Source organism: Tasmannia lanceolata, unplaced genomic scaffold (assembly GCF_043159265.1).
Source record: "Tasmannia lanceolata isolate RefF3 unplaced genomic scaffold, GAP_Taslan_0.1 ptg000018l, whole genome shotgun sequence".
NCBI lineage: Eukaryota > Viridiplantae > Streptophyta > Magnoliopsida > Canellales > Winteraceae > Tasmannia > Tasmannia lanceolata.
Window position 1 is genome coordinate 64309333 of NW_027518695.1, and position 11693 is coordinate 64321025.

At 37.0% G+C, this 11693-nt stretch overlaps 1 long non-coding RNA gene across 1 annotated transcript; it reads left to right on the forward strand.

Annotated features, from left to right (window-relative positions):
• The first annotated feature begins 8453 nt into the window (after positions 1–8453).
• Positions 8454–11407, forward strand: LOC143849586 (uncharacterized). Its single transcript, XR_013235726.1, has 4 exons — positions 8454–8673; positions 10379–10549; positions 10677–10755; positions 11129–11407. It is a non-coding gene; the product is annotated as an uncharacterized LOC143849586 (long non-coding RNA).
• Positions 11408–11693: the final 286 nt, after the last annotated feature.

Below are 11693 nucleotides of genomic sequence, written 5' to 3' on the forward strand. Positions count from 1 at the left end.
GTTGTCCTAACCGTATTTATCATTACAGGGGCAATGATAAGGTTACTTGGAGCCCTCCATAAGAGACATCAGTGTCTCATTAGAGTTAGTTGTTCCTCCATAGGAGACAGGCTTTGTCTCATTTGCCCTAGTTATCCCTTTATTTTAGGAGATTAGCCTAATCTCATTAGCTCTCTCCTCTTAGGATTATACACTAAGAGTTCGTCCATTAGATAGGAGTCAGTCCTCTAGTGTTAGGAGTCAGTCCTTCAGTTTCAGGAGTCTATCTTATCGTCATAAGGAGCTAGGATTTTATCCAACATTTCATCAAGTCATGATATTCTGTCCAACCCTTGCAAAGTATAGGATTCTATCCAACCTTTGCAAATCTTCTGAGTTTGTCCTGCTCTTATAGATGTCTAGGAGTCTGTTCATTCATTTTGTGAGTTTGTCTTTAGATAGGAGTTCCCTTTTTAGCTATAGGGATTCAACCCTTAGCACTGATACTCTTCCATGCTATGGATAACGAGGTGCAGACATATGGGTTCCCTTTGGCTAAAAGGGTAAAAACACTTTAAAAATTCAAAAAAATGTGAAAACTTTAAAGAACAAAAATATTGAAACACTTCAAAACATCAAAACATCTGAAAAATCCAAAACATCTGAAAAGTTATGAGTCATTAAGAGTGTAGTTAGGAGAGTCTGTTTTCGAACTACGTTGGCTTGATCCCCTCTCACGGGGTACATAGGCAGCTTGGGATCCATATCCCAAGTCCAGTCAAACCTTCAAAAAATAAACTTTTCAAACCCTCCAAAAATCCTTAATAAATTCAAAACTCTAAAAAAATGAAAAACTCTTCAAAACCTTTTCAAAAAGATCTTCCCCTAGAGTTAGGAGTCTGTCCTAGATATTTGGGGTGTCTTAGAGTTAAGAGTCTGTCCTGGTTATGTTGATGTTTTGTGTGTCTTGTCGTGTGAGTGTCCCTAGAGTTAGGAGGCCTCGAGTCGTGGTCGGTTAGACACTTAGTCGAGCCGATGGCTAGATTATGATGCACTTAGTTAGCCCATTATTTTTCTTAGGACATACAGCCTAGTTATACATAGGATGTAGGGCTCACCTGCATTTAGACTAGGTTGATTTGCAATAGTTTAGACCATATAGGCGTGTCTAAACTACTTAAACAATGTAAACATGAGTCGAGTCGTGTCATGTCGTGTCGAGTCTAGTGTGGTCTAGGCACATTTAGGCATCGTAGCTTAGAATAGGCCACCAAACTACGTTGACTCTAATTCTTCCCGAGGCCGGGATACGTAGAGCAGCCGGGATGGCCATCCTGGTCCGAGTCAAACTTCACATTAAAGTCTAGGGTTTGTCGTGTCGTATCATATGTAGTGTCGAGTCGTATTGTGTGTTTTGTTATATTTTCTTATCTTCCGGTACAGACCTTATACCTTTAGCTGTAGCATGCAAGTGTTTGTCCACCAGAACTTAGACATCAATTAGGCATGACACTCGTAACCCAGCTACGCTTAGGTGACACTTCTTTCATTTCTTTTGTGTGTGCTTATTATTCATCTCCTAGACATGCATGATTATGTAGACATCTTCTCGGGATATATCTGTTCCCGTTTCACATGATTTTCGCCCAAAATTCTTCAAGGTTAATAATAAATGGCATAAGAGACCAGGTGCTTGCACTTGGGCGAATTGGGGGCGCCTAACACCTTCCCCATTCGTCATCAGGCACGGACTTTTGTATCTCTGGTTATCCGTTGCAACAGAGTATTTCATGGGATCTAGGGCTCACTTCCTTGGATGGCGACTCTTCTATATTTTAGGTACGTATCGAGTCTGGGTTAGTCCCTGAATCGAAAGGTATCTCACTTATATCGCTACCCATGCTGTGGGTGGCACTCTTTCGAGAGTTCCTTGGTAGAGCTCTCCTTCACGTGTGGAGGTCTCAGAGGATCGACGTGGATCTCGTATCCTCGCCAGTCGTCCTCAGGATCGGGGTCCACAGGCTGACGACTCTGCTGGGGAGTTCTTGGAACATTGCTTAACTCTGTTAAAATGCCATTTTAATTAATTTTGGAGAAATTTGGGCTAAAATCAAGTAAAATGGGAACCTTTTCGTTAGAATCCAAGGACACTAAGTAGATGCGTAATAAAACAAGGGTTCATACACTTCACTTCATGTTTTAGTTTATTTTTGTTATATATATATATATATATATATATATATAGAGAGAGAGAGAGGAAAAGGATTGTACGCTCGAGTAAGGTACGCTCGAGTGCCAAATCACATGGGTCCCACATTTTTTTTTATCATCTAAACCATTCATTTGCAAGGCCCCATCATAGATGGGGTGCATACCAAAAATCAGCTCCATAGGATCATCCTAACCCATCCATTTGTGGAGGTCAAAATGGACAGACACTGTTTGTCCACAAATCTGCCCATTTTGCGCTCTAGTTTTGGAGGGGTTAGGATGATCCTATGGAGCTGATTTTTGGTATGCACCTTATCTATGATAGGGCCTTGCAAATGAATGGTTTAGATGACCCAAAAAAAATGTGGGACCCATGTGATTTGGCACTCGAGTGTACCTAAGGTTAGGTACACTCGAGCGTACAATCCTTTTCCTCATATATATATATATATATATATATAGGAAAGTGTTGGTGAGCTTAAGCGCCCCAATCACATGGGTCCCACATTTTCTGTGGTGATCCAAACCATTCATTTGCAAGGCCCTATCATAGATAGGGTGTGTACCAAAAATCAGCTCCATAGGATCATCCTAACCCCTCCATTTGTGGAGGACAAAAATGGGCAAATTTGTGGACAAATAATGTCTGTCCATTTTGACCTCTACAAATGGATGGGTTAGGATGATCCTATGGAGCTGATTTTTGGTACACACCCCATCTATGTAAGGGCCTTTCAAATGAATGCTTTGGATCATCCTAACAAAGTAGGCCCCAATGTGATTGGGCGCTTAAGCTCACCATAAGTTTGATGACCTTAAGCTCACCAACGCTTTCCTCATACATATATATATATATATAGGAACAACCTTGCCTACACGAGGTGATGACCTGTACGAGGCACTAGTTGAGTCCTATATCCAATGCTATGCAGCCAATGAGCGTGATTCATTAACTCTGTGCATCGCCTAGATGTACGTGGTGCACAAGAGCATGGATCATCAGCATAGTAGCCCATTTTTAGCGTAGAATGAGGCCATATTTTGACACAAATAAATATATATGTATGTAGGATGTACATGTGCAACTAGCACATGTGAGCCTAGTTACAGTCTGGCCTACCCATGTAGTATAGGAGAGTGGTTCACATTATATACTAATTCTACCCTAATGGATTAAAGATAATTTAGGAAGGTTCCTAATAAATCCAAACATGGCCAAAATGATCAGAACATAAAATGAAAGTGACAATCAAAATGAGAAACCCACATGCATCCGCCAATATAACCACCCAAATGACTAGTATTCACATAAGAACAATAAGAAAAAGGAAAGCCATCAAATACAAACACCCAAGTAAATAATCAACATAACCACCCAAATGATTGGTATTCACATGAACATAAGAACAATAAGGCATCAATACAAAACACCCAAATAAATAATAAAGAAGCCATAACAAAGAACAAAAAAAATATAAGAAGATACCTTGCTAATGAATCACCCGTGTTCTTCTGCTTGTTTTACGATTTTAACATCTTGTTTGGACAATATCTCTTTGGTTAGAACCGCTTGTTTTGACAATATCTCTTTAGTTTGAACCGCTTGTTTTGACAACCTCTCCTTTGTTTGAGCAACTTTTTGAAAACCCAACAGACCCAAATCGAAAAATCAATTAAAGAACACAAACAGAGGAAAAAAATGACAATTATAAAAGAGCTGAGAGAGAAAAAGATGGGTGTAAGCCCAAGGGTTCCCATGGGTGAATCATTCACCTTACCTGCTTCTTTTGATGCTAGAAAACCAAATTGATTAGCATTTATGGACTAATGTGTTGCTTTGAGGTGTTGTGTTATATACAGGATTTTCATGTCATAATCGCCATTACACAGCTCATCTCAACACATGGCTTGTGGATCAAGGATCAAAGGAACCAAGAGCTTGCACCTACAATGAAGACATCACCATTTGGAGATGATCTAGTCAAGAAGCTCGAGATGAAGATCCTAAAAGTTCCCCTAGCAAGTGTCAAGAAGGAGCTTGGAGTTGAACATGCCATGGTTACTCCTCATGCACCTCTCAACATGATTGGAGGAAGTCACAAGATCCAAGACAAAGTTCAAGATGTTCACTCAAGCCGAAGAAGTCCAAGAAAGTGCGAAGGAGCCGATACATTCTAAGAAAACACAATGGTATCATTTTTAGAATGTATTTAGAGTCCTCTTGATATTTTGTAAATTGCACTTTCAAATGGTTTTCATACTTAACTTTTAACATCCTTGAAAACCATCAATACACCCAAAAATGTGTTTTGAAAATATAATACTTAAGCCCAAAGACCATGGCCCAAAAGTCCCTGAGCTTTAAAGTAAAAATGGAATTTTTACAAGGGCCGGTCGACCGGGGTATCCCGGGCGATTATGGCAAGGTAGCTGGAAATCCAGCACTTGCTGAATTTTATCGAGTCAGTCAACCGGGTTGGGCCGAGCGACCGCGGAGGTGTCCCTTGAACACCAGGAACAATCCGTCATTGGTTTGGGCGGACGACCGTCGTGGGTCGGTCGACTGAGATAGGTTTTTGAGCCAAATTTTTTAGCAAACAAGTTGACCTCGCCGGACGACCGCCATGGGCCGGTCGACCGCGACGGTAAGAAATTTAAGAATAAAACGGGCACCCGATAGCGGCGGGCGACAGCGGTGGCTCAGTTGACAGCGAAGGTCAGGCAAATTAACCGTTGAGGCTTGCGCAAGTTGACTTTTTCAACCCCATTTTTTACAGTTTTACCCCCAAACGGTCATATTTTCAAATACACTATATATACATCTTTAAAACCTATCTAAACCAGCTTTTGAACATTTGAGAAAAATCAAATCCCATTTCTCTTTGAGCTTCAACTTGAAATCGAAAGCAAAAACCTCTTTGAACTTGTATTTCTACATCTTATCAAGTGGCATTCCATAGGGCTTTCTTTTGCTTATTTCTTTGGAGTGATTGTGAGCTACAAATATTGTAATCAGCATATTAAGAGGCATTAAGAGTTTTTAATTTTCTTTTGTTCTTCATTGAGGGTCTTCTCTTCGGCCCGTTAAGAATTGTGAAGATGAGGGTCTTCTCTTCGGCCTGTGTAGAAATGGTTTGTTCCCTTTGGAGATGGAGGGGTCGGGTGTATGGCTTCATCATTTTTAGTGAAGATCCCAAGGAGGAAAACTTGGAAGAGTGGAGTAAGTCTTGTGATAGACTTAACTTCTATAAATCTTATGCCTTGTGGAAGCTTACTCTCTCTCTCTCTCTTGCACATGTAGTGATTGGTAATCTCTAACCCTAACTTTTTTATGCTTTTAATGGAACAAGGGTTAGTAAATGCACTTGATTGAAATGTTTAAACCCTAATTGTATTACAATATCTATTTGAACAAGGGTTAGCAATTGTGCATGATTAGAATGTCAAAACCCTAGCTTTCATTAATATTCCTATTTGAACAAGGGTTAGACTAATTAGTGCTTAATTAATAGATTAACTTTTAATCTTCCACCTAATTAAGCCTGAAATTTCTAATTGACCAATTCACCCCCTCATGGGTTGTCACACTTGCATTTCATTTCGTATCAGAGCTTAGGCTCTTAAAAGAGATTTTTAACTTTAAAAGTCTACAAGAGAAAAGATCTGTGACAATCCAAATGGATTTTGAGAAAGGCCGAACCACCCTAATTCCTCCATTCTTTGATGGAACGAATTATGGATCTTGAATAACACAAATGCAAGCCTATCTCAAATCCATAGATCATGACATTTTAGATGTCATTAATGAGGGAATTTCTTTTTCAAGGAAATGCACTGAAGGTGAATTAAAATTATTTTCCTTTAACTCAAAGGCAATGATTTTATTGTGTTGTGGCTGAACTCCAAATATGTTTGACAATATTTCTTATTGCATCAATGCAAAAGATATTTGGACTTTACTAGAAAATTTTTATGAGAAGAATATTTGTCTCTTTTCAAATGATAAAATTTTTAGTCAAAAAGAGACTTCTCAAAAATCTTTTGCAAAATAAAGTTCTTTCAAACATTCAATTTCCGAGTTTGAAATTCAAATTGAAACTTTAAAATCGGAAATAAATGTATGTTTGAAAAGAAATGAAAAATTAAGTCATTTGAGCATATTTTTTATAAAGAAAAATGTTGACTTATTTCAAAGATGCAATGCCTTTGAGAAAGAAATGAAAAGCCTTGAAAGCACAAACATTGAATTTATGAAAAAATATAAACATGTTTGTGAAAATAAAGAAGTAGTAAATGAAGATCTCTCATCTAAGAATCAAAGACTACAAGAAGAAAAGGATAAGCATATTTGCTTAATTTCAAAGTCTTGTGATTCTATTTGTTTCACATCTACCAATTATTATTCATGTACTTATTGTGGTAGATCTGGACATCACAAATCTGAGTGTAAACTTAGATTTGTGAAATCTGACAAGTTTGTTTGGATAAGAACAGACACACTCCCACAAACAAACTTGGATGGAACCAAAGTGATTTGGGTTCCAAAGAATCTCATCTAAACTAATCAGTGAATGAGTTAGTTTAGGGATTGTGCTAAATTGTTATATCATTCACTTTCATACTAGATAAATTAATTCATTGAATACTCTTTGTATCTAGTTTTCATGAGCTTAACTGCTATATCTTTTTATCCATGAATATAGATACTCATATCTGTGATGTTTTTAACTTGAATGTATCTATATTCATATGAGCTTAATGATCACATCTTTTACCTACTATAGTCTAAAAGTAATTAAATGATAGATTTGTGTTTAGATTATATTTTGTGATTATTAAATATCCTTTTTGAAAAGCCTATCTAAGTGCAAATCACATCACTTGTGCACTTATCATCCACAAAGTAAATCCACAATAAAAAAATTTAATGTGAAAACCATATAGGTGCTTTCATGAAAACTGACCACCATTTTTGCCCTCGAGTTCAAATTGATCTTTCAAGTTTATTTCTTTCATTCTTGAACTCTATTTAGGACAATTTTGACATTTGCTAGATCTTGATATATTCAACTTAGGCAGAATATCATTTCTAGCAAGATTGTGTGTTAAAAGCCTTGTCTAAGGAAATACACTCAAATTCTTTCTTAAACATCTCTTATGCCCTAGGTGAGTAAGTATGTTTATTACTATGCACCTACACTACAACAAAATTCGGCTTTACCTACTGACTTTAGTTACGTTTGTAGGTAAAAGTATACTTTTCCCCTACGGATTTTAATTATGTAGGGAACTGCACGATATTCCTACTGTTGTTAAGCCTTCCCGTAGGGATATAGATTTTACCTACTGATTGAGTAGTGATCCGTAGGCAAAGACTGATATTTATGCCTACTGTTTACTTATACCTACGAAACCATAATTGTTTCCGTAGTGAAAAACAAACTTTTGCATACGGATTAGAGAAAAATATGTAGGGATATCTTGTAATGTTGTCCCTACGGATATTTCATTTATGCGGTTCGATTTTGCAACTAGCGGAAGGCGGAAACTCAAAATTTCGGATCTTTTTTTCAATTTTACCCTTGATTAATATTCGAAATGGTGAAATAACCCTCACAGGGGGTAAACCCATCAGTTTCTTTCTTGTGTGCCCTAGCATTCGATCTTTTTGCTCTGTCGCCTCCACCGGTGCCTCCATCCAAGAGCAGCCAGTATCATCTCTCTCTCTCTCTCTCTCTCTCTCTCTCTCTCTCTCTCTCGATAGTTTATTGGGATCAAGGTGTCGTGGGAACGAGAGGATCAGGTGGTGCCTCAGGACATGGGGGACAACTACGTGCTGGAGGATGGTGAAGAATGACGAGGAAATGGGTTCAGATCGAACAAAAAGGGTAAGAGGTTTGCCAGAAACTTCAATAGAGCACTGCTTAGCTCTTTCTCTGAAAACAAATGGGGCACATATACAGTATTTCTTGTGAGGAGGGCAGTAAACATTAATGTGAGGACTGAGAAACATAAAAAGGATGCTCAAATTTAGGGTTTTAGTTTCTATTCGTTTTTTAAGCTTTATTTGTGTTTTTGTTGGATTTTCGGGTTTCTAGGGCTTGGATTCTGATGAACCATATCATTTTCTGGTATGATTGGGTTTTTGGGGTTGGGTTTTTGGGGCTTGGATTCTGATGAATGGGGCATTTGAATGTTGTTGGGATGTTGGGGCTTTTTGCTTGATCTATGGTTTTTGGGGTTTGGGGGTTTGGTTGGTGGCTTTGAATCTTGGTGGCTGTTTGCCATATTTTTTATAGTTCATGCTAGGTTTTTCCCATTTTTTGTTGAAATCCTCTGAAATTTTTGAATATTTTTCAATTATATAGATTTTATTAGTATACAAAATGGTTTTGTTTAATATTGTTGTTTAAAGACTGGGCAAAAGAGCAGGTAAAGGGAGGAAAGGGATTGGAGGCTGTTCAGGAAAATGCTCTTATGAGGGTAAGAGTTTCTTCTTTCAATTTCCATCATTTTGGACATCGTTTTCCATTCTTTTTTTGTTTATTTTTTTTAATCTGCTATGGATTTCATTAGGGGTTGAGAGATAATCTATGCATTAGATATCATGACAACATTAGTGTTTACACGGTTTATACGTTATCTTCAATTAATCTATTATTTATGAGAAACAAGGGTTTCTGGGTTAGATGGCCTGGCTTGGAGTGAAACTAAAAATGACAATCTTTAAAGCCTTAATTCCTTGACATAGTAGAATGTCTAGCTTTGCAAATGCTTGTTGAAATGCCTGCTTGCAATTGACATGCTGCAAATTGAATTTGAATTTGAAAACGACCTGCTTTTAAGTTCCTTTGGCCTCAACAGCACCCTCCACCTTATTATTTTCATCTGAGCATGATAGTATAGGCTTCTTAACTATGCCCATAATAGTTATTGTTCAGGATTTACCCAAGTCACTTGTGGATCCTCTTCATCATATTGGTTTGAATCATATGGCATTACTCTTACTAAGTATTGCATGAATGACCAGTTATCGTTTGTTGATGCACTTTCTGTCTAATTCCAAAGAGTTCCAAGGTTTTTGCTCGCAGAACTCAAATTTGGATAGTGGCCAAATGCGTGGACAACTTTATGGTTCGGAACCTTAAATTTTAGGCAAGCAAAGATAGTAAGAGCTTGAGTGCAGACCCTGCACCTAGTTTTATGACTTTCCACTAAAATTCCCAGCCTAAAGTCATTTCGCAACCTGAGAACCACTGACCTTAGCCTCATTTTGGTGGAGGAAGAAACTTCAGTTGACAACCACCCTAATATCAGTGCGCATCCATTTCAGAACTCAGAGTCAGTTGTACCATTTAGTCACACACACAGCCACTTCTTTGAATTGGTATTGCTCGACAAGTTTAATAGCACCTTACATCGTCACCCACCTCACTTCTCTCTCATAGTCCACAAACAGATTCAGATAAGCATACTCTTTTTCTTTTTTTTTGAATGACAAGATAGGCGTGCTCTTCTTAAATACTATCCAATGACTATAGTGAAACTCCTCTTCTCATGAATCGCTTTTCCATATTTTTATATGTGGAACATATCATTCGTTGTAGATCTTGGGGCATATTTAATTCAAAGCTATGCTCCAATACAAGCCCGTTTTCACTGGTCTGTGGAGTTAAAAGATTTTGAATATCTCTGAATTTAGCTCAGGAACTGTTTGAGATATTTGTATTCAAATCTTCAAGGTCTTGGATTCTAAAACTTTTGAGAATGGAATTAGTTGTAGGCTTGTAGCTAGTTTAAAACTGAATTGAGCATCACTTCGTTTATGTGAACACTTAGTGTTATAACATGGATGGGTGAATGTGTTGCTACCATGCGATTTCTTATATAGAAACCTTAGCAGGGAGTATATTTTTGCCAAGTCACTCACAATTATTGAAACCGAGAGTTAAAAATCATTTTAGTTTTTTCGTAACAGGGCCTTTGTATTTGTGAAGCCAAATGTTTGGTTTCATATTGCACAAGTTGAATTGGAGTTTGTTGCATACCCCCACATCCTCAAGTAATTGTCTCTATGATGGAGGCTGTTGATTTGAGATGCAATTAAGCAATATGGTGGTTTAATATCCTTTTTCTGTTTAGTTCCTTTAAATTTGGCTGTCATTTACAATGTATTGCTTTGAAATAGGTGGTGACTATCTCTGCCAATAGTGAGCATGAGATTGGGGAATTGATAGCTAGAGCAATGGAGAAAGTTGGGAAGGTAGACATCATCACTATTTATGTGAGAACACCTTAGTCGGTGTACTCTTTAAATCTCATATCATTCACCATAAAATGAGACCTCTGTTTGCATCTGGTAAGGCTACAAAGACAAGACTTGTCCCCTCCATTCTACATTGCTATCCTTCCTCTCCTTATACATATTTTGTTTAAATATTCACATATTGCATGTACTTGGACTTATGCACATATCCTACTCACAGTTGAAGAGCAGCAACCACGGCATCTTGTGCAAGCTTCATATTGAGCCAGGAAAGGGAGATGTGCTTGATATAAGTGAAGGTATGCATGTCTGCTTATGTACTAGATGTGCCCAACAAATCTAATACTTGGATTTTATAATCCAGGTTCATAAAATCCACACTTGAAAGAAAGTAGTAAATAATGGAGTGGGAACAAGGATTCCTTCCAGTTTAGTAGCATAAGGAAATACTGTTGGAGATTTTAGTCTTCTCTTATTTGAATTTACTGTTGCATTTGCAAACATTGCAGGGTTTTTTTAATAGGAAGTGCGAAGTGAAACTTTTGTGCATGACATTTTCATTCCTATGTTAAGAGCTCCAACTGTAAACATGAAATTAAATTCTTGAAGTGAATTTGCTATATATTGCTTGTGTTCATTTATCATTAATTCATATATGTTTTGTGTTTGTAGGTTTAATTATTAATTCTCAAATGATGAGGGGGGTCGAGGAGATGATGAAGACAAGTTGATGAAGATGATGTTATGTAAAATCATTAAATGATGAAACAATGTAGTATTTTGTTGAGGAACAATTCCAAGACATTTGTTGTTGATGACTTGTAATTTTAAAGATAATCAATTAAAATAGTTAACTTTTTTTTTATATTTATATAAGATGTTGTGAAAAATGGATATTATAATTGTACAAATTATGATGTTTTATATAGATTGTTTGTGGAATGTATTAGTAAGAAATCGTTATTTAATTGATTATAGAAATTGAAAAGGCTATCCCTATGGATTTTATTTTAAAATTCCGTAGGGAAAATCACCTTTTGCCTATTGGTTTTTCGAAATTATGTAGGAAAAAGTACCTCCCTATGAATTTTTAAAATTCCGTAGGGAAAAGAAACTTTTACGTACTGATTTTTAAAAATTCCGTAGGAAAAATATCCATTTACCTACTATTTTTTGAAAATTCTGTAGGGAAAAGAGCCTTTTACACAGTAATTTTTTAAAATTTCCGTACGAAAAA